This window comes from Danio aesculapii, chromosome 17 (genome assembly GCF_903798145.1).
Source record: "Danio aesculapii chromosome 17, fDanAes4.1, whole genome shotgun sequence".
Lineage (NCBI taxonomy): Eukaryota > Metazoa > Chordata > Actinopteri > Cypriniformes > Danionidae > Danio > Danio aesculapii.
The window spans coordinates 53,351,191-53,370,753 of NC_079451.1; the positions used below are offsets into that span (position 1 = coordinate 53,351,191).

The window sequence follows — 19,563 nt, forward strand, 5'->3', positions numbered from 1 at the left end:
CAGGGTCATGGTTTGGTATTGCAGGACTTGTGTATGTAGTCCCATAGACATCAGTTCATCACTGTATCACTCATATGTGTGTAACCACATCATGGTATACAGGGACATGGTCTGGTATAGCAGGACTAGTGTATAAAGTCCCATAGACGCTAGTTAATTACTATGTCACTCATATATGTGTGAAATCATGATGGCGTTCCAAGACAAAGACAAGTTACTAAGCCTCTAGTGTGGACTTTTCATTTTAATTTAAGAAAAAACTTACAAACAGCTGGTGCAACCCTACCCAGTTCATCACTGTGTCACTCATATGTGTGTAACCACATCATGGTATACAGGGACATGGTCTGGTATAGCAGGACTAGTGTATAAAGTCCCATAGACGCTAGTTAATTACTATGTCACTCATATATGTGTGAAATCATGATGGCGTTCCAAGACAAAGACAAGTTACTAAGCCTCTAGTGTGGACTTTTCTTTTTAATTTAAGAAAAAACTTACAAACAGCTGGTGCAACCCTACCCAGTTCATCACTGTATCACTCATATGTGTGTAACCACATCATGGTATACAGGGACATGGTTTGGTATAGCATGACTAGTGTATAAAGTCATATAGACACTAGTTCATCACTGATTCACACATGTGTAACACCATCATGGTATACAGGGACATGGTTTGATATATCATGACTAGTGTATAAAGTCCCAAAGACGCCAGTTCATCACTGGGTCACTCATATGTGTGTAACACCATCATGGTATACAGGGACATGGTTTGGTATGGCAGTAGATGTGTATATAGTCCCATAGGGAACAAGTTAATCACTGTGTCACTCATATGTGTGTAACACCATCATGGTACACAAGGACATGGTTTGGGAAAGCAGGACTTGTGTATGTAGTTGCTTAGACTCCAGTTCATCACTGTGTCACTCATATGTGTGTAACACCATCATGGTATATAGGGAAATGGTTTGGTATTGCAGGACTTGTGTATGTAGTCCCATAGACTCCAGTTCATCACTGCATCTCTCCTATGAGTGCAATACCATCATGGTACACAGGGACATGGTTTGGTGTAGCAGGACTTGTGTATGTAGTCTAATAGACACCAGTTCCTCGCTGTGTCACTCATTTGTGTGTAACAACATCATGGTATGCAGGGACATGGAGTGGTATAGCAGGACATCTGCATGTATTCCCATAGAGAAAAGTTCATCACTGTGTCACTCATATGTGTCTAACCACATCATGGTATACAGGGACATGGTTTGGTGTAGCATGACTAGTGTATAAAGTCCCATAGACACTAGTTCATCACTGTTTTCCATGTGTGTAAGACCATCATGGTATACAGGGACATGGTGTGGTATGGCATGACTTGTGTATATAGTCCCATCGACATCAGACCCTCGACATCAGTTCATCACTGTGTCACTCATATGTGTGTAACACCATCATGGTATACAGGGACATGTTTTGTATGGCAGGTACTTGTGTATGTAGTCCAATAAACACCAGTTCCTCACTGTGTCACTCATTTGTATGTAACACCATCATGGTATACAGGGACATGGTGTGGTATAGCAGCACTTGTGCATGTAGTCCCATAGAGACAAGTTCATCCCTGTGTCACTCATATGTGTCTAACCACATCATGGTGTACAGGGACATGGTTTGGTAGAGTATGACTAGTATATAAAGTCCCATAGACACTAGTTCATCACTTTGTCACACGTGTGTAACACCATTATGGTATACAGGGTCATGGTTTGGTATTGCAGGACTTGTGTATGTAGTCCCATAGACATCAGTTCATCACTGTATCACTCATATGTGTGTAACCACATCATGGTATACAGGGACATGGTCTGGTATAGCAGGACTAGTGTATAAAGTCCCATAGACGCTAGTTAATTACTATGTCACTCATATATGTGTGAAATCATGATGGCGTTCCAAGACAAAGACAAGTTACTAAGCCTCTAGTGTGGACTTTTCTTTTTAATTTAAGAAAAAACTTACAAACAGCTGGTGCAACCCTACCCAGTTCATCACTGTGTCACTCATATGTGTGTAACGACATCATGGTATACAGGGACATGGTTTGGTATAGCATGACTAGTGTATAAAGTCATATAGACACTAGTTCATCACTGATTCACACGTGTGTAACACCATCATGGTATACAGGGACATGGTTTGATATAGCAGGACTTGTGTATAAAGTCCCATAGACACCAGTTCATCACTGTGTCACTCATATGTGTGTAACACCATCATGGTATATAGGGACATGGTTTGGTGTAGCAGGACTTGTGTATGTAGTCTAATAGACACCAGTTCCTCACTGTGTCACTCGTATGTGTGTAACACCATCATGGTATACAGAGACATGGTGTGGTATAGCAGGACTTGTGTATGTCGTCCCATAGAGAAAAGTTTATCACTTTGTCACTCATATGTGTGTAACACCATCATGGTATAGGGAGACATGGTTTGGTATAGCATGACTAGTGTATAAAGTCCCATAGACGCCAGTTCCTCCCTGTGTCACTCATTTGTGTGTAACACCATCATGGTATACAGGGACATGGTGTGGTATAGCAGGATATGCATGTAGTCCCATAGAGAAAAGTTCATCACTTTGTCACTCATATGTGTCTAACCACATCATGGTATACAGGGACATGGTTTGATATAGCAGGACTAGTGTATAAAATCCCATAGACACTAGTTAATTACTATGTCACTCATATATGTGTGAAATCATGATGGCGTTACAAGACAAAGATAAGTTACTAAGCCTCTAGTGTGGACTTTTCATTTTAATTTAAGAAAAAACTTACAAACAGCTGGTGCAACCCTACCCAGTTCGTCACTGTCACTCATATGTGTGTTACACCATAATAGTATACAGGGACATGGTGTGGTATTGCAGGACTTGTGTATATAGTCCCATTGACATCAGTTCATCACTGTATCACTCATATGTGTGTAACCACATCATGGTATACAGGGACATGGTTTGGTATAGCATGACTAGTGAATAAAGTACCATAGACACTAGTTCATCACTGTTTCACTCATTTGTATGTAACACCATCATGGTATACAGGGACATGGTTTGGTATAGCATGACTTGTGCATGTAGTCCCATAGAGACAAGTTCATCCCTGTGTCACTCATATGTGTCTAACCACATCATGGTGTACAGGGACATGGTTTGGTAGAGTATGACTAGTATATAAAGTCCCATAGACACTCATTCATCACTTTGTCACACGTGTGTAACACCACAATGGTATACAGGGACATGGTTTGATTTTGAAGGACTTGTGTATGTAGTCCCATAGACTCCAGTTCATCACTGCATCTCTCCTATGTGTGTAATACCATCATGGTATACAGGGACATGATTTGGTAAAGCAGGACTTGTGTATGTAGTCCCATAGACACCAGTTCATCACTGTGTCACTCAAATGTGTGTAACACCATCGTAGTATAGAGGGACATGGTTTGGTATAGCAGGACTAGTGTATAAAGTCCCATAGACACTAGTTCATCACTGTTTCACATGTGTGTAACACCATTATGGTATACAGGGACATGGTTTGGTATAGCATGACTAGTGTATAAAGTCCCATAGACGCCAGTTCCTCATTGTGTCACTCATTTGTGTGTAACACCATCATGGTATACAGGGACATGGTGTGGTATAGCAGGACTTGTGCATGTAGTCCCATAGAGAAAAGTTCATCACTGTGTCACTCATGTGTCTAACCACATCATGGTATACAGGGACATGGTTTGGTAATGACTAGTATATAAAGTCCCATAGACACTAGTTCATCACTGTCACACATGTGTAACACCATTATTGTATACAGGGGCATGGTTTGGTATTGCAGGACTTGTGTATGTAGTCCCATAGACATCAGTTCATCACTGTATAACTCATATGTGTGTAACCACATCATGGTATACAGGGACATGGTTTGGTATAGCATGACTAGTGTATAAAGTCCCATAGACACTAGTTCATCACTGATTCACACGTGTGTAACACCATCATGGTATACAGGGACATGGTTTGGTATAGCAGGACTTGTGTATGTAGTCCCATAGACACTAATTAATTACTATGTCTTACATATATGTGTAAAATCATGATGGTGTTCCAAGACAAAGACAAGTTACTAAGCCTCTAGTGTGGACCTTTCATTTGAATTTAAAAAAAGAACTTACAAACAGCTGGTGCAACCCTACCCAGTTCATCACTGTGTCACTCATATGTGTGTAAAACCATCATGGTATACAGGGACATGGTTGGGTATAGCATGACTAGTGTATAAAGTCCCATAGACGCCAGTTCATCACTGGGTCACTCATATGTGTGTGACCCAGTGACATGGTTTGGTAGAGTATGACTAGTATATAAAGTCCCCTAGACACTAGTTCATCACTGTTTCACATTTGTGTAACACCATCATGGTATACAGGGACATGGTTTGGTATTGCAGGACTTGTGTATGTAGTCCTATAGACACCAGTTCCTCACGGTGTCACCCATATGTGTGTAACACCATCATGGTATACAGGGACATGGTGTGGTATGAAAGGACTTGTGTATGTAGTCCTGTAGATGCCATTCCTCACTGTGTCACTCATATGCGTGTTTCACCATAATGGCATACAGGGACATGGTTTGGTATAGCAGGACCTGTGTATAAAGTCTCATACACACTAGTTCAGAGCTGTGTCACTCATATGTGTGTAACACCATCATGGTATACAGGGGCATGATTTGGTATAGCAGGACTTGTGTGTGTAGTCGTATGGACACCAGTTCATCACTGTGTCACTCATATGTGTGTGTAACACCACCATGGTATAAAGGGACATGGTTTGGTATAGTTGGGCTTGTGTATGTAGTCCCATAGACACCAGTTCATCATTGTGTTACTCATATGTGTGTAACACCATCATGGTGTACAGGGACATAGTTTGGTATAACAGGAATAATATGTGTGCAACACCATCGTGTTCTACAAAGACATGTTTAAGTATAGCAAGACTTGTGTATGCAAATCCATACACACCAGTTCATCACTTTGTTACTCATTTGTGTGTAGCACTATCATGGTGTTCAAGGACATGGTTTGGTATAGCAGGACTTTTGTGTGTAGTCACATAGAGACAAGTTAATCACTGTGTCACTCATATGTGTGTAACCACATCATGCAGGGACATGGTTTGGTATAGCAGGACTAGTGTATAAAGTCCCATAGACACTAGTTCATCACTGATTCACACGTGTGTAACACCATCATGGTATACAGGGACATGGTTTGGTATAGCAGGACTAGTGTATAAAGTCCCATAGACACTAGTTAATTACCATGTCACTCATATATGTGTGAAATCATGATGGCGTTCCAAGACAAAGACAAGTTACTAAGCCTCTAGTGTGGACTTTTCATTTTAATTTAAGAAAAAACTTACGAACAGCTGGTGCAACCCTACCCAGTTCATCCCTGTGTCACTCATATGTGTGTAACGACATCATGGTATACAGGGACATGGTATTTTACATGGTATGGTACTTTTATTCATTCTCAGGATATGTATTCTTGATATCAACAATTCAGTTCTTGATATCAAAAAGGTCTTTGTTAAAATCTCAAATGTACAGTAATAGCTGATATCAACAATTCAATTTTTGATATCAGCAATTGTATTTTCACTAGTTAAATGTCACCATAGACTGCCATTCAAATTTAACTGTTGATATCAAGAACTGATTTCTTACTAGTTAAAAGGCAATTCTTGATATCAATAATTTAATTGTTGATATCAGGAATTAAATTGTTGATATCAAGAAATACTTTTCAACTAGTAAAGATGTTCATTTTTGATATCAACAATTGGTTTGTCACTAGTGACAATGTTAATTTCTAATATCATGAATGTAATTGTTACTTGTGAAATTAGTAATTTTAGATATCATAAATTACTTCCCTAATTGTTGATATCAGAAATACATGTTTACATATCAAAAATAACAAATGTAACATGTTGAAATATAATTGGAGATATCAAGAAATATGGCAAGCCGTTTTGACTTTTATTCATTCTCAGGATATATTTTCTTGATATCAACAATTCAGTTCTTGATATCAAAAAGGATATTGTTGATTTCAAAAATGTAATTGTTGATATCAAAATTTGAATTGTTGATATCAAGAATTAAAATACTTGATATCAACAATTTAATTGTTGATAACAACAGTTACATTTATGATATTAACAATTAAATTTTTGATATCAAGAATTGAATTTTCACTAATTAAATGTCACCATAGACTGCCATTCAAATTTAATTGTTGATATCAAGAATTGATTCCTTACTAGTTTAAATGCAATTCTTGATATGAATTATTTATTTGTTGATATGAAAAATGTAATTGTTGATATCAATAATTTAATTGTTGATATCAGGAATTAAATTGTTGATATTAAGAAATACTTTTCAACTAGTAAAGATGTAAAAAATTTTATATCAACAATTGGTTTGTCACTAGTGACAATGTTAATTTCTAATATCATGAATGTAATTGTTACTAGTGAGATTAGTAATTTTAGATATCATAAATTACTTCCCTAATTGATGATATCAGAAATTTTAAATTTTTAGATATTTTTAGATATCAGAAATAACAAATGTAATATGGCAAGCCGTTTTGACTTTTATTCATTCTCAGGATATGTATTCTTGATATCAACAATTTAATTCTTGATATCAAATAAGGTAAATTTTGATATCAATATCAATGATGTCACCATTTGCAGAAATACAATTGTTGATATCAAGAATTCGGATTTTTGAAATCAACAATTTAATTCTTGATATCAAGAATTTATATCCTGTTATCAATAAAAGACAAAACGGCTATTCTGGCAAGCCATTTTTACTTTTATTGCTTAACCAGATATGAATTCTTGATATCAAGAATTAAATTGTTGATATCAAGAATCCGAAGCCTTGATATCAACAACTTAATTGTTAATATCCAGAATGCGAATTGTTGATATCAGGAATTGAATTTCCACTAGTAACAATGTAAATCCTTGATATCAACAATTCAGTTTCACTAGTTAAAATGTTCATTCTTGATATCAGAAACTGAATTTCAACTAGTAAGAATTAGAGTTATTGATATCTGTAATTGTATTTTCACTAGTTAAATGTCACCATAGATTGCCATTCAAATTTAATTGTTGATGTCAAGAACTGATTTCTTACTAGTTAAAATTTTAATTTTACAAATTAGAAATACAATTCTTACTTGTAAATGCATTTGTTTTTGATATCAGTTGTCATATGGATACTAGTGCAAATGTCTATTCTTGATATCAACAATTGAATTGTCACTAGTAAAAATGTCAATTCCTGATATCAAGAACTTAATTTTACAGGTTGAAATGTTAATTCTTGATATCTGCAATTATATTTCAACATGTTTGAAATTAAATTTGAATGGCAGTCTATGGTGACATTTAACTAGTGAAAATACAATTACAGATATCAATAACTCTAATTCTTACTAGTTGAAATTCAGTTTCTGATATCAAGAATGAACATTTTAACTAGTGAAACTGAATTGTTGATATCAAGGATTAACATTGTTACTAGTGGAAATTCAATTCCTGATATCAACAATTCGCATTCTGGATATTAACAATTAAGTTGTTGATATCAAGGCTTCGGATTCTTGATATCAACAATTTAATTCTTGATATCAAGAATTCATATCTGGTTAAGCAATAAAAGTAAAAATGGCTTGCCAGAATAGCCGTTTTGTCTTTTATTGATAACAGGATATAAATTCTTGATATCAAGAATTAAATTGTTGATTTCAAAAATCCGAATTCTTGATATCAACAATTGTATTTCTGCAAATGGTGACATCATTGCTGGTAACAAGAATTAACTTTGTTACTAGTTAAAATGTAATATTGATATCAAAATTTACCTTATTTGATATCAACAATTAAATTGTTGATATCAAGAATACATATCCTGAGAATGAATAAAAGTCAAAACGGCTTGCCAAACCTCTTATGATACTGTTCTGTACCTTTTATGGTACAATTGAAATAAAGATACACAATTGTTTTCATAAAAAAGGTACATCAGTGTTGGACAATATCTATGAAAATAAATATTACTGTAAAGGCAAAGTGATTTTATGAATAATTTTCATATTAAAGCACGAATCATTATTTAAAAGCATATGTTTAAGGAAACTCTAAAACATTAATTATTAAGTTCTATAATGCAAAACAACTGGCAAAACAAAACTGTAGGCATTTAAGGCATTTTTAATAAACATTTAGTAAGCATTTTCTGATAAATACAGTTTCATTATTGATATCTGCACCTTTTGGCATTTGCCTTCCACTGTGCACATGAGCAGGCAAAAGTCCTGCAAAGTGTTCATGCAGACATTTTAGTATTATAAAACTAATCAAACATTGAGCATACAGTATCTTGTTACAATTCATTCATTCATTTTTGGCTTACTCCCTTTATTAATCTGGGGTCACCACAGGGGAATGAACCTCCAACTTATCCAACATATATTTTACGCATCGGATGCCCTTGCAGCCGCAACGCATCACTGGGAAACATCCATACACACACACTTTTACACTACTGTCAATTTTAGCATTCCCAAATAACCTGTACCACATGGCTTTGGACTGTGGGGGAAACCGGAGCAGCTGGAGGAGACCCACGCGAACACGGGGAGAACATGCAAACTTCACATAGAAATGCCAACTGGCCCAGCTGAGGCTCAAACCAGCAACTTTCTTGTTATGAGGCAAACGTGCTACCCACTGCGCCACCACATCGCCTTCTCGTTATAATACTTTTTGCATAATTCAATTTTTATTTTAAAATTAAGTAAATTCTATTACAAAGCTATTGTGTGAAAATAGGAGAAAAACGGTTTATATTGTAGTTGGGAGAATGTATTTCGGTAACATTTTTGTGAAAAGTGTTGTGAAATGATCAGCAAAAATAGATCTTTTGATTGATGTTAAAGTATTTTTAATTTATTATTGTAAATGGAAAAGGTGCCTTTTCACAAAAAGAAACCTTTTTTAAAAAAAACATTGTTTAGAAATTTATTTGATGTTTGATATTTACTGAAAGTAAGTTGACCCATGATTTTGGATATTGCAAAATGCCTTTAAATAGTTCTTAAAGGAACAGATTTGACACTGTTAAAGTACAAAGTGTCTTGTCACTGTAGTGGTACCTTCATGGATCAGATTTGTACGTTTGATCAAGGTACAATATTGTATCTGCAGGTTAAAAAAACCAAAGGTACATTTTGTTTTCTCATGGTACAAATCATGTCCTTAAAGGTTCAAACTGAAATGGTACAAATTTGTTTCTTTGTCTTAAAATACAATTCTGTTCCATTAAAAATACTGCCCCAGTGACAAGGGACAGTACCTTCTTTGGTACAACATTGTATCATTTTTTTCTGAGAGTGCAGGCCAGGGTTACATTTTTCTATATTACTTTTTTGTCCATTTTGATGACACGATAAGGTACATTGCCCAAAGAGAAGATTTGTCAAATTTTCAGACACAATTAGTTCTGTAGTCCTACACCCCATTTAAACTAAGGACACCATTTTATCTTTTGAGTTATGATATTCTCTGTCTATTCCAATAGATATATTGTTTTGTCAAAATAACACTATGATGTAGGCAGGTCACAAAAAAAGCATTTACTTATTTGATTTTAAAAAAATGTATTTTATAATTTAATAGCTGTTGGTCTTAAGGTTAAACACATTTATTGTTATGATTACAGATTAAAAATGTAAATTAAAAACTGATCTTTGACTAAACAAGAGTTGTTTTTGTGCATCTGCTTCTACCGTCTTTGCTCTTGGTCTGACTCAAAGCAAATTGTGGGAAAACCAAATCACATTAATATTAATGAGCTCATTACCATAGGTATTTCGGTAACACTTTATAATAACTGCACACTATGAACCATTTATTACGCATTAGCAAATAGTGAATTCATTATGTGTTAAGCATTAACTCTACATCAATAAACGTTAGTAAGCAGTTTATAACTGCAGCTACAAATGCTGTATTCTTGACTTACAACCACATTTATAATGTGCTTAATGACTTGTATTTTCCTACTTTGTTAATGATTTATTTTTCATTACTAAATTAAATATTGCATTATTTACAAACCATTTAAGAATAGTTTGTGTATTTTAAAGATCATTCAGAATGAGTTAGTAAATGATTAATAAACTATTAAAATTAACATTTATAAATCTTATTATTCATGCATATACTAATAGTTAATTTGTATGTTAATAAATGCTTTATTAACTCAATTTCATCCAGTTTTGTGATCTAATCTAAAGTGAGGACAATTTATGCTTTATAAATCTCTTATAAATGACAGTTAAAGGCTCAGTTATATTCCAAACAGGAAAAACAAACATAAACAACATTATTCATACCTATTCATTTAAAGATACACAAATGAAACAGTATCAAATAAAAAATAAATCTCTGCAACCTTACGTGAAATAAAATTACCATACAGTTTAAACACTGCATCTTATTATATTGTTAAATTACTATATTGCTGTTGTTTTATCCAATTTTATGTTGTATTTTGACACTCCTGTTATTCAGCAATGTTTAAACTTTACAGTAATTTTACTTTTTAGATAAGTTTGCAATGATGATTGTTCAACTGATTCTGAGCCTTTAACTGTCATTTATAAGAGATTTATAAAGCATAAATAGTCCTCACTTTAGATTAGATCACAAAACTGAATGAAGTTGAGTTAATAAAGCATTTATTAACATATTAGTTAACTATTAGTATATGCCTAAATAATAAGTTATATAAATGTTGATTTAAATAGTTTATTAATCATTTACTAACCATCGACTACTTTTAAATAGAACTGGTTTGTAAATAATGCAATATTTAATTTAGTAATGAAAAGTAAATCATTAACAAAGTATGAAAGTACAATTATTAAGCACATTATGAATGTAGTTGTAAGTCAAGAATAAATCATTTGTAGCTGCAGTTATAAACTGCTTACTAACGTTTATTAATGTACAGTTAATGCTTAACAGATAGGGAATTCACTAGATGCTAATTCTTAGTAAATGATTCATAGTGTGTATTATAAAGTGTTACCGGTATTTCTACATGTAAAAATGATATTTCTAGATATCTGCAAGAATATTTTTACTAGTTAAAATATCATTGAATATATAAGTAATTATATTTTCACTAGTTGTAAAGCTAAATTCAGATATCAGCTGCCTTCATTGATATGAATAATGAATTTGCTACTAGATGTCAATTCCTGATATCAAGAATTAATTTGATACTAGTTGAAATGTTAAATCTTGATATTAATTAGATGTATTTCAACATGTTAATTTGTTATTTCTGATATCTGAAAATGGTATTCTGATATGAATATAAATTATGATATCTAAAAAGTCTTTCTTACTAGTAACAAGCACATTTATGGTATCAGAAATTAACATTTTCACTTGATCAAATATTACAATTTTCATTAATAACAATTCAATTGTTGATATCAAGAATAGACATTTGCACTGGTATCCATATGACAACTGATATCAAAAATAAAAGAATTGTATTGTAAAAGAAATGTACAAGTAAGAATTGTATTATATTCTTGTATTTGTAAAATAAAAATTTTAACTAGTAAGAAATCAGTTCTTGACATCAACAATTAAATTTGAATGGCAGTCTATGGTGACATTTAACTAGTGAAAATACAATTACAGATATCAATAACTCTAATTCTTACTAGTTGAAATTCAGTTTCTGATATCAAGAATGAACATTTTAACTAGTGAAACTGAATTGTTGATATCAAGGATTAACATTGTTACTAGTGGAAATTCAATTCCTGATATCAACAATTCGCATTCTGGATATTAACAATTAAGTTGTTGATATCAAGGCTTCGGATTCTTGATATCAACAATTTAATTCTTGATATCAAGAATTCATATCTGGTTAAGCAATAAAAGTAAAAATGGCTTGCCAGAATAGCCGTTTTGTCTTTTATTGATAACAGGATATAAATTCTTGATATCAAGAATTAAATTGTTGATTTCAAAAATCCGAATTCTTGATATCAACAATTGTATTTCTGCAAATGGTGACATCATTGCTGATAACAAGAATTAACTTTGTTACTAGTTGAAATGTAATATTGATATCAAAATTTACCTAAATTGTTGATATCAAGAATGTTTATTGTTGAAATCAACAATTCAGTTCTTGATATCAAGAATACGTATACTGAGAATGAATAAAAGTCAAAACGGCTTGCCATAGATCCTGAGAATAAATATAAGTCAAAACGTATATTTTTTGATTTCAATAATTACATTTGTGATATCAAAAATGTTGATTGTTGAATTACATTTCCACAAGTACCAGCCCGAATTCTTGATATCAAAAATGATTTACATTATATTAAGGCATACATGCCTTGATAACCACGGTTCATTTTAATGTCTAAAGAAAAAGTCTAAAAGATGTCATTTGGACAATTGTACTAAGTCAAAATGTGAACGCTGTGAACAATTTCTACTTTTTTGAACTTTAGATTTCTACTTTTTAAATATTTTTAAAATAACAGTTTTAAACTCATTTTAAATGTGTGACTGATTTTAGTATTTATTGCATCCCTTTCTATATCTGAGCATATGAAGTTAATTTGAAATGACAAGGGTAAGATTTTTTTCCCACTATTTGTTATCGTTTACAAGGTTCTGTTTTTCATGAGTACATTTTGATTCACTGTTGTAACAGGGTTTTTACTCCTGCTCTTCAAATGTATGATGTACTTGATGTACTTCAGTTTTAACATTTTTAACCTTTGCATACTGTTTTTAGTATTCAGTAAGTTTTGTGGCAGCTTGTTTTTATTATTACTTATTATTCTTATAATGTTATTATTAATGCAATTAACTCTTTACTCAGATTACTATGAATTAGCACATTGTGTGTACATGTAAACAGCAAGTATGTGTAGCACAGATCACAGATCAATGATGTTTAAGAAACAATTAAAAAAACGTCTCATTCATTCATAATTTTCTTGAAGTATGCATCTAACCCCAGTCAGTGTTTTTGTTATGTTACTGGTCCTGGTAAACCATGTTTGACCCTTTAAACCACTTTGCTTGTTGTGTATGAATGATTTACACAAGGAGACCCTTTAAACCTGTGTGTCCCAACAAACCATGATACAGATGACCCTTTAAGCCTGTGAAAAAACAGGTGTAGTTTTTCCACAACTCCATGGTCTCATGTGATTTTTTAAGTGAGATGTATCTTAATGAGGCCATAACAGATAGTTTGATATATAAATTTCATTTGTAGGTTGTAAGGAAAGGTGTGTCCCCCTAAACCACAGTGGTTACATGCTGTCCCTGTAAACACTATATACCTGTATGTGTGTGTGTGCGTGTGTGTGTGTGTGTGTGTGTTTATGGTTTATTTTCAGCTTGTGTGTATGATGCAGATATTTCATGTGTGTGTTGTTGTGTTTTCAGAACACAAAAGCTGAGGCACACACACACTAAACGTGCAGTTGCTGGAGAACCAGGTGAACCTCAGGTATGTGTGTTGATTGTGTTTTAGTTTCTGTTTGTTAGCATTGTATATTCTTTTGAAAAGATAATCGTGTGTGTGTGTGTGTGTGTGTGTGTGTGTGTGTGTGTGTTTGCCTTATAATCATCTATGAAGTAACTCAGCTCTGTTGGCTGATTCCTCTCTGTGTTTCCACTGACCATAAAAGGCAGAGCAGGAAGTGTGTGATGGATATTGAGGGATGATGGGAGAGAAGAGAGAGAGAGAGAGGGATGATGGGAAAGAGATACCATCCTATTATATTCGTTGTTTATGTAATGTGCAATGCTTTGGCAAAACAAGTCATGCCAATAAATCTTACTTGTACTGAACTGAAGTGTGTGTGTGTACGTGCGTGCATGTGTGTGTGTGTATCTCCATCATCAGCCAAACTCTGTCAAACACTGTCAGATCAAACAGGCTTACGGTCAGCCAGCAGGAGGAGCATTGCTGGACACTGTTGATCAGTGTTGTTCAGTTTCCACAGTGACAGATGTGTGTTACTGTTGCACAATAGAGTCTGCTTATCAGACACACAGCCTACACACACACACACATCCGCTCCACACTGCACACGTCACTGGAGAATAATTCATCAAAAACACAAAGTATAAAGCCTGAATGCAAGAGTTGGGAAACAGCGGCTCCAGAAATACACTGATACAAGAGTTCAGCTGTAGCAGCAGTCGTTGTTGTTGTTGTAGTATCAGTTGTAGTAGTATATTAGTAATTTTCTGTATAGTAGTAGTTTGTATATTCGGACTCGGATTGCTATATCTTTTCCGACTGATCCGACTTTTGGTTTTCCGAAAAACGTCCCGGGATCGGCGGAAAAATCCAATAGACTTAACATTAAGTTAAACTTTGTGAGCTCATAACTCTGCATCAGACTGTCACACAGACTTCTAACTGGGCTCATTTAACTCAGACTATCAAACTACCAATGACAGATCACCTTTAAACTTTCTAGCCACGCCCTAGCAACCACTTTTAGACCTTAGAAACCGTCCCATAGACTTCCATTGCAAATGACTGTCATTGACTTAACATTGAATCAAACTCTGTGAGCTCATAACTCGGCATCAGACTGTCACACAGACTTCTAACTGGGCTCATTTAACTCAGACTACCAAACTGCCAATCACTGATGAGCTTTTAACTTTCTGGCCCTGCCCTAGCAACCACTTTTAGACCTTAGAAACCGTCCCATAGACTTCCATTGCAAATGACTGTCATTGACCTTACATTGGGTCAACCTTTGTGAGCTCATAACTCTGCATCAGACTGTCATACAGACTAATGGCTGAGCTCATTTAACTCAGTCTAGCCAGCAGCCAATCACTGATGGCCTTTTAACTTTCTAGCCACACCCTAACAACCAGATACTGCACCCTAGCAACTCTCCCATAGACTTCCATTATAGAGGTCCAGATTGATATCATCATGCTGCAGTGTTATAGAGACATGGGGGTTGTTTTTTAACTGTTCATACTGGCAAGAAGCTTTGATACATCATCAGTCTAAGCTGTCAATCAACTCCATAGCAACAAAACAGACTAACCTAGCAACGATATAACAGCAGCTATATCTCAGTATCAGAACATCGTAGAGAAGCGGGGGTTGGCTTATTTGACTCATGCTAGCACACCATAAATCCCGTATGGTTCACATGCTAGCAATGACTAGCAACATCCTAATAATGATTAGCTAAGTACGTTAACATGCTAGAAATGCTTACTAAACATTAGGGAAAATCTATAGAACACGGTTTATCTATCTATCTATCTATCTATCTATCTATCTATCTATCTATCTATCTATCTATCTATCTATCTATCTATCTATCTATCTATCTATCTATCTATCTATCTATCTATCTATCTATCTATCTATCTATCTATCTATCTGTCTATCTATCTATCATGCTAACAAAATGCTAATTCATGCTAGAATCTTGCTAGTAACATGCTAATTCATGCTAGAATCATGCTAGTAACAGGCTAATTCATGCTAATAACATGCTAATTCATGCTAGAATCATGCTAATAACATGCTATTGTTATATGCTAAAGTTTCAGCTCAAAACAACCATCAGATTATTGATTATAGCTTTCAGAATATTGGAATTTTCTGCTCTGAACATCTTGTAGCTGTTTTTGTTGCCTGTGTCTTTAATGCAAATGAGCTACTTCTCCCCACCCACCGTTCCCACATGCCTGTCAGAGTGTGCCTCAATCTCCGCCTCGGCTTCGTCAGATAAACAGCACAGTGACAGACATGAGGGAAGCAGATCTCACGTAACGTTTGTGAGAAATACTACAGGAAGAACTTAACCAATGTGTTTGTTGTGGAGTTAATCCAAGCCTTTCTGCAATGATGAGTCACACACAATGTCATTACCAACTTCACACACACACACACACACACACACCGCAGACTCATTTAACTCTGCACTGTTTTTGCACGGCATATGTGTCAGGATACATGGTAATATTAGTGCTGTCAAAATTAGTGCGTTAACGCATGCGTTTAATTAGAAATATTTAACGCGTTAAGAAAATTTACGCAGCTGCAGATTTTTTGATTTCCTGTTGTGGTCGACATGTGTTTAACGTGCAAAGAAATATGGATAAGACCAAGGAAGCACTTTTAGAAGAAAATTTCAGTATAAAACAACTAATAACGCATCACCAGGCTGTCCAGCGTTTCCTCCAGAGTTTATTTAATTTCCGGTGTTTCATTTTAATCTTTTAACTTTTGTTTTAATGGGATTTGATACCGCATGCCGAGTGGAAAGAAAAACCTCCAGATTCTGTGACACAGTGGTTCTTTAAGGTGATCAAAAATCGCAGTTTACATGGTCGACTCTTAATCAGAGTATCTCAATCATATTAAAACCAGAGTATTGGTGTCATGTAAATGTACTCAGTGAAAGTGCCAGATGATGTCGCAGGCTGTTAAGGACAGTCCATTCCTCTGCCTTTAGGAGGATTCCACGAGCCCTCAAATGTGTCACCAGTTTGACATGTTCCCCCTTAAACGCAACTTTTGTAAAGCGTCTGCTGCACGTTGCGGTGTCAGAATCCTTGTGAAATATAGCCAAACTTAAGAACACTTAGTTCAAGCAAATATGATGAACGCAATCGGATGTGTTGATGAATCTGAAGGGAGGCGCTCACCAGGTGCGCTGTACTGCACGCATTGTGTGTGTGTGTGTGTGTGTGTGTGCATGTGTGTGTGCGTGTGTGCGTGCGCGTGGGTTTTCTAGCAACAAAAACAAATGCCTAAACATCGCCGACGGTGTCCCTATCCCTCAAAGTTGTTTAGAATTAAATGTTTAGAGATGGTGTGACCAAAGTCCCTGTAAGAATTAGTCTTTGGTGTGACACAACGCGTACCTGTGGGGACGTTTGATGTACCCCTTTATGCTTCTTGCAACAAAATTAGGCGCCGAGTTCATGTGCTGATTGGTGATTCTGCTTGTGAGAGACTGTTCTCATTCTCAGCTCACATCATTCCAGAGAAAAGGGCCACATTGTGCCCTGATTATGTCACCAGACTGGACTGTCTCAGCAACTGGCTGAATGTAAAGGAGGAATAACACCTCCCTAGGTAGGCGTCCAGGAGGCATCAGAAACAGATGCCCGAGCCACATCAGCTGCCTTCTCATGATGTGAAGAAGCAACAGCTCTACTCCGAACTCCTCCCGGGTGTCAGAGCTCCTCACCCTATCCATAAGAGTGCGCCCTGCCACCCTTCGAAGGAAACTCATTTCGGCCGCTTGCATCCGAGATCTTGTCCTTTTGCTCATGATCCAAAGCTCATGACCATAGGTGAGAGTAGGAACGTAGATTGACCGGTAAATCAAGAGCTTTGCCTTTCGGCTCATCTCCTTCTTCACCACAACGGACCGGTACATCGACCGCATTACTGCTGCCACTGCACCAATCCGCCTGTCAATCTCACGCTCCATCCTTCCCTCACTCATGAACAAAACCCAGAGATACTTAAACTCCCCCACCTGGGGTAAGGACTGTCCTCCAACCTGGAGATAGCAAACCACCTTTTCTAGAGGGTACTTTACGATAATATCTTTGTGCATATACATTAGATTAATCAGTACCAAAGCAAAATAATCTAACAAAAAGTAGACTGAAGATTACAGTCCAACATTTATTACACCCAAATTAACATGTTGGGGGAAAATATTAAATAAAACTTTAATAAACAGGACAAAAAAAATCAACAGAAACATAAAAAAGCTTCAAATGTGGCTGAAATGTAGTTTGTATTTTTAGTTTGCAGTAACGTGTTTGAATTTAAATGTTTATATTGTGCTGTTCTTACAGATGTTTGCTGTGTATATATTTACTATTGAGTGAATATAAAGTTAATCATTATTAAGAGGTTTAGTGAATTAAAATGGCATCAAATTACAGTTGGTGAATGTTAATATTACCTTGATTAAGCTTGAACTTAAGCCTGAGAGTTCACCTGCCCCAGACCAGGCCAGTTTCCCAGAGTAACTGAGTTTGCTATATGAAAGCGAATCTGCCGTTAATGAACCTGACTTGCCAAAGTAAGCCTGGCTTTTTCAGGAAGCTTGGTTTATGGAATAGGCCCCTGAACAGATCCTTTAATCCTGGTTGCTTTGCGCACGTTCTCTCGTTGAAATTATACACGTAACTACAGAGACATGTTAATATGTGGCTGTCAATCAATTCTGTGGGTGGGGAAACCGCTCTCCTACATCACGTTGCGGCCGGCCTCAAAATGGGAGGGGTTTGGATCCTATTTTAACATCAGGAAAAGAAAAAAAAGAGTTTATTGTGTTTCTATCACTCCAATATGAGTGTGGACACACTATACCTGCACACAGCTCTGTCCAAACAGCGCACAGAAGAGGATTTTCATCATAGCTGCCCTTTAAAACAGCAGTGTTTGCACATTTGAGCAGTGTGTGTGTGTGTGTGTGTGTGGGACCTTGTTTATAAGTGCAGCATTTTGATTGTTTGTGTTTGGAAAAGGAAAGCGAGTGGCTTCCTGATAGATTTTTGTTAGAGTTGAAGGCTGAGAAACAGCTTCAGATTGTGGACATCTGCTGTGTGCTTTTGCATTTTGAGCGAGAGGTTTCAGAAATGGAAGAGATGTTGTGTGTCAGCAGTCGGAATAAACTGTAATCTCTAGTTCTGTATGATAACAGTGACGGCATGAGCGTGTCCTCAGATGTGTTGATCAGCAGAAACTCTAATAATCAGTGATGAGGAGAAATGGAGATCTGCTTACTGTGAGCTGTGAAGATGCGCAGCTCCGTCTCTCATCTGAATCCACACACACACACACATGCAGAGCGGGACTCACACTGATCTACAGACTCACTGGAGAAACTCTTTCACAATCGCAGCAGAGAAATGTGGGAATGCAGGAATCCTGAGAGCCGATTAGAGCGGAAACACACCACAACTGACCAACAATCACACACTCTGTTCTCTCTCTGTGTTTGAGTGTGTCAGGAAGAGAGAGAGTGTGTGTGGGAAAGGGAGAGATAGAGACCATATGTGTGTGTGTGTGTGTGTGTGTGTGTGTGTGTGTGTGTGTGTGTGTGTGTGTGTGTGTGTGTGTGTGTGTGTGTGTGTATGAGCGAGTGAGTATGAGTGTGTGTGTGTTTGTGCATGTTAGTGTATAAGTGTGTGGGCGCATGTATGTACCTTTGCGTGTGCATGTGTGTGTGTCTCTGAGATTAGATTGTATGTATGTGAGTGTGTGTATGGGTGTTTCCAACCCGTGTTTCCCAGTACTGGGTTG

At 35.9% G+C, this 19,563-nt stretch overlaps 1 protein-coding gene across 1 annotated transcript in view; it reads right to left on the minus strand.

Moving 5' to 3' along the window:
* Positions 1 to 19,261, minus strand: part of LOC130244436 (KATNB1-like protein 1) — a 60,325-nt gene extending 41,064 nt beyond the window's left edge. The window contains exon 1 of the mRNA XM_056476863.1: positions 19,045 to 19,261. The gene's annotated coding sequence lies outside the window, so the exon portion shown is untranslated. The remainder of the gene's footprint in view (positions 1 to 19,044) is intronic.
* Positions 19,262 to 19,563: the final 302 nt, after the last annotated feature.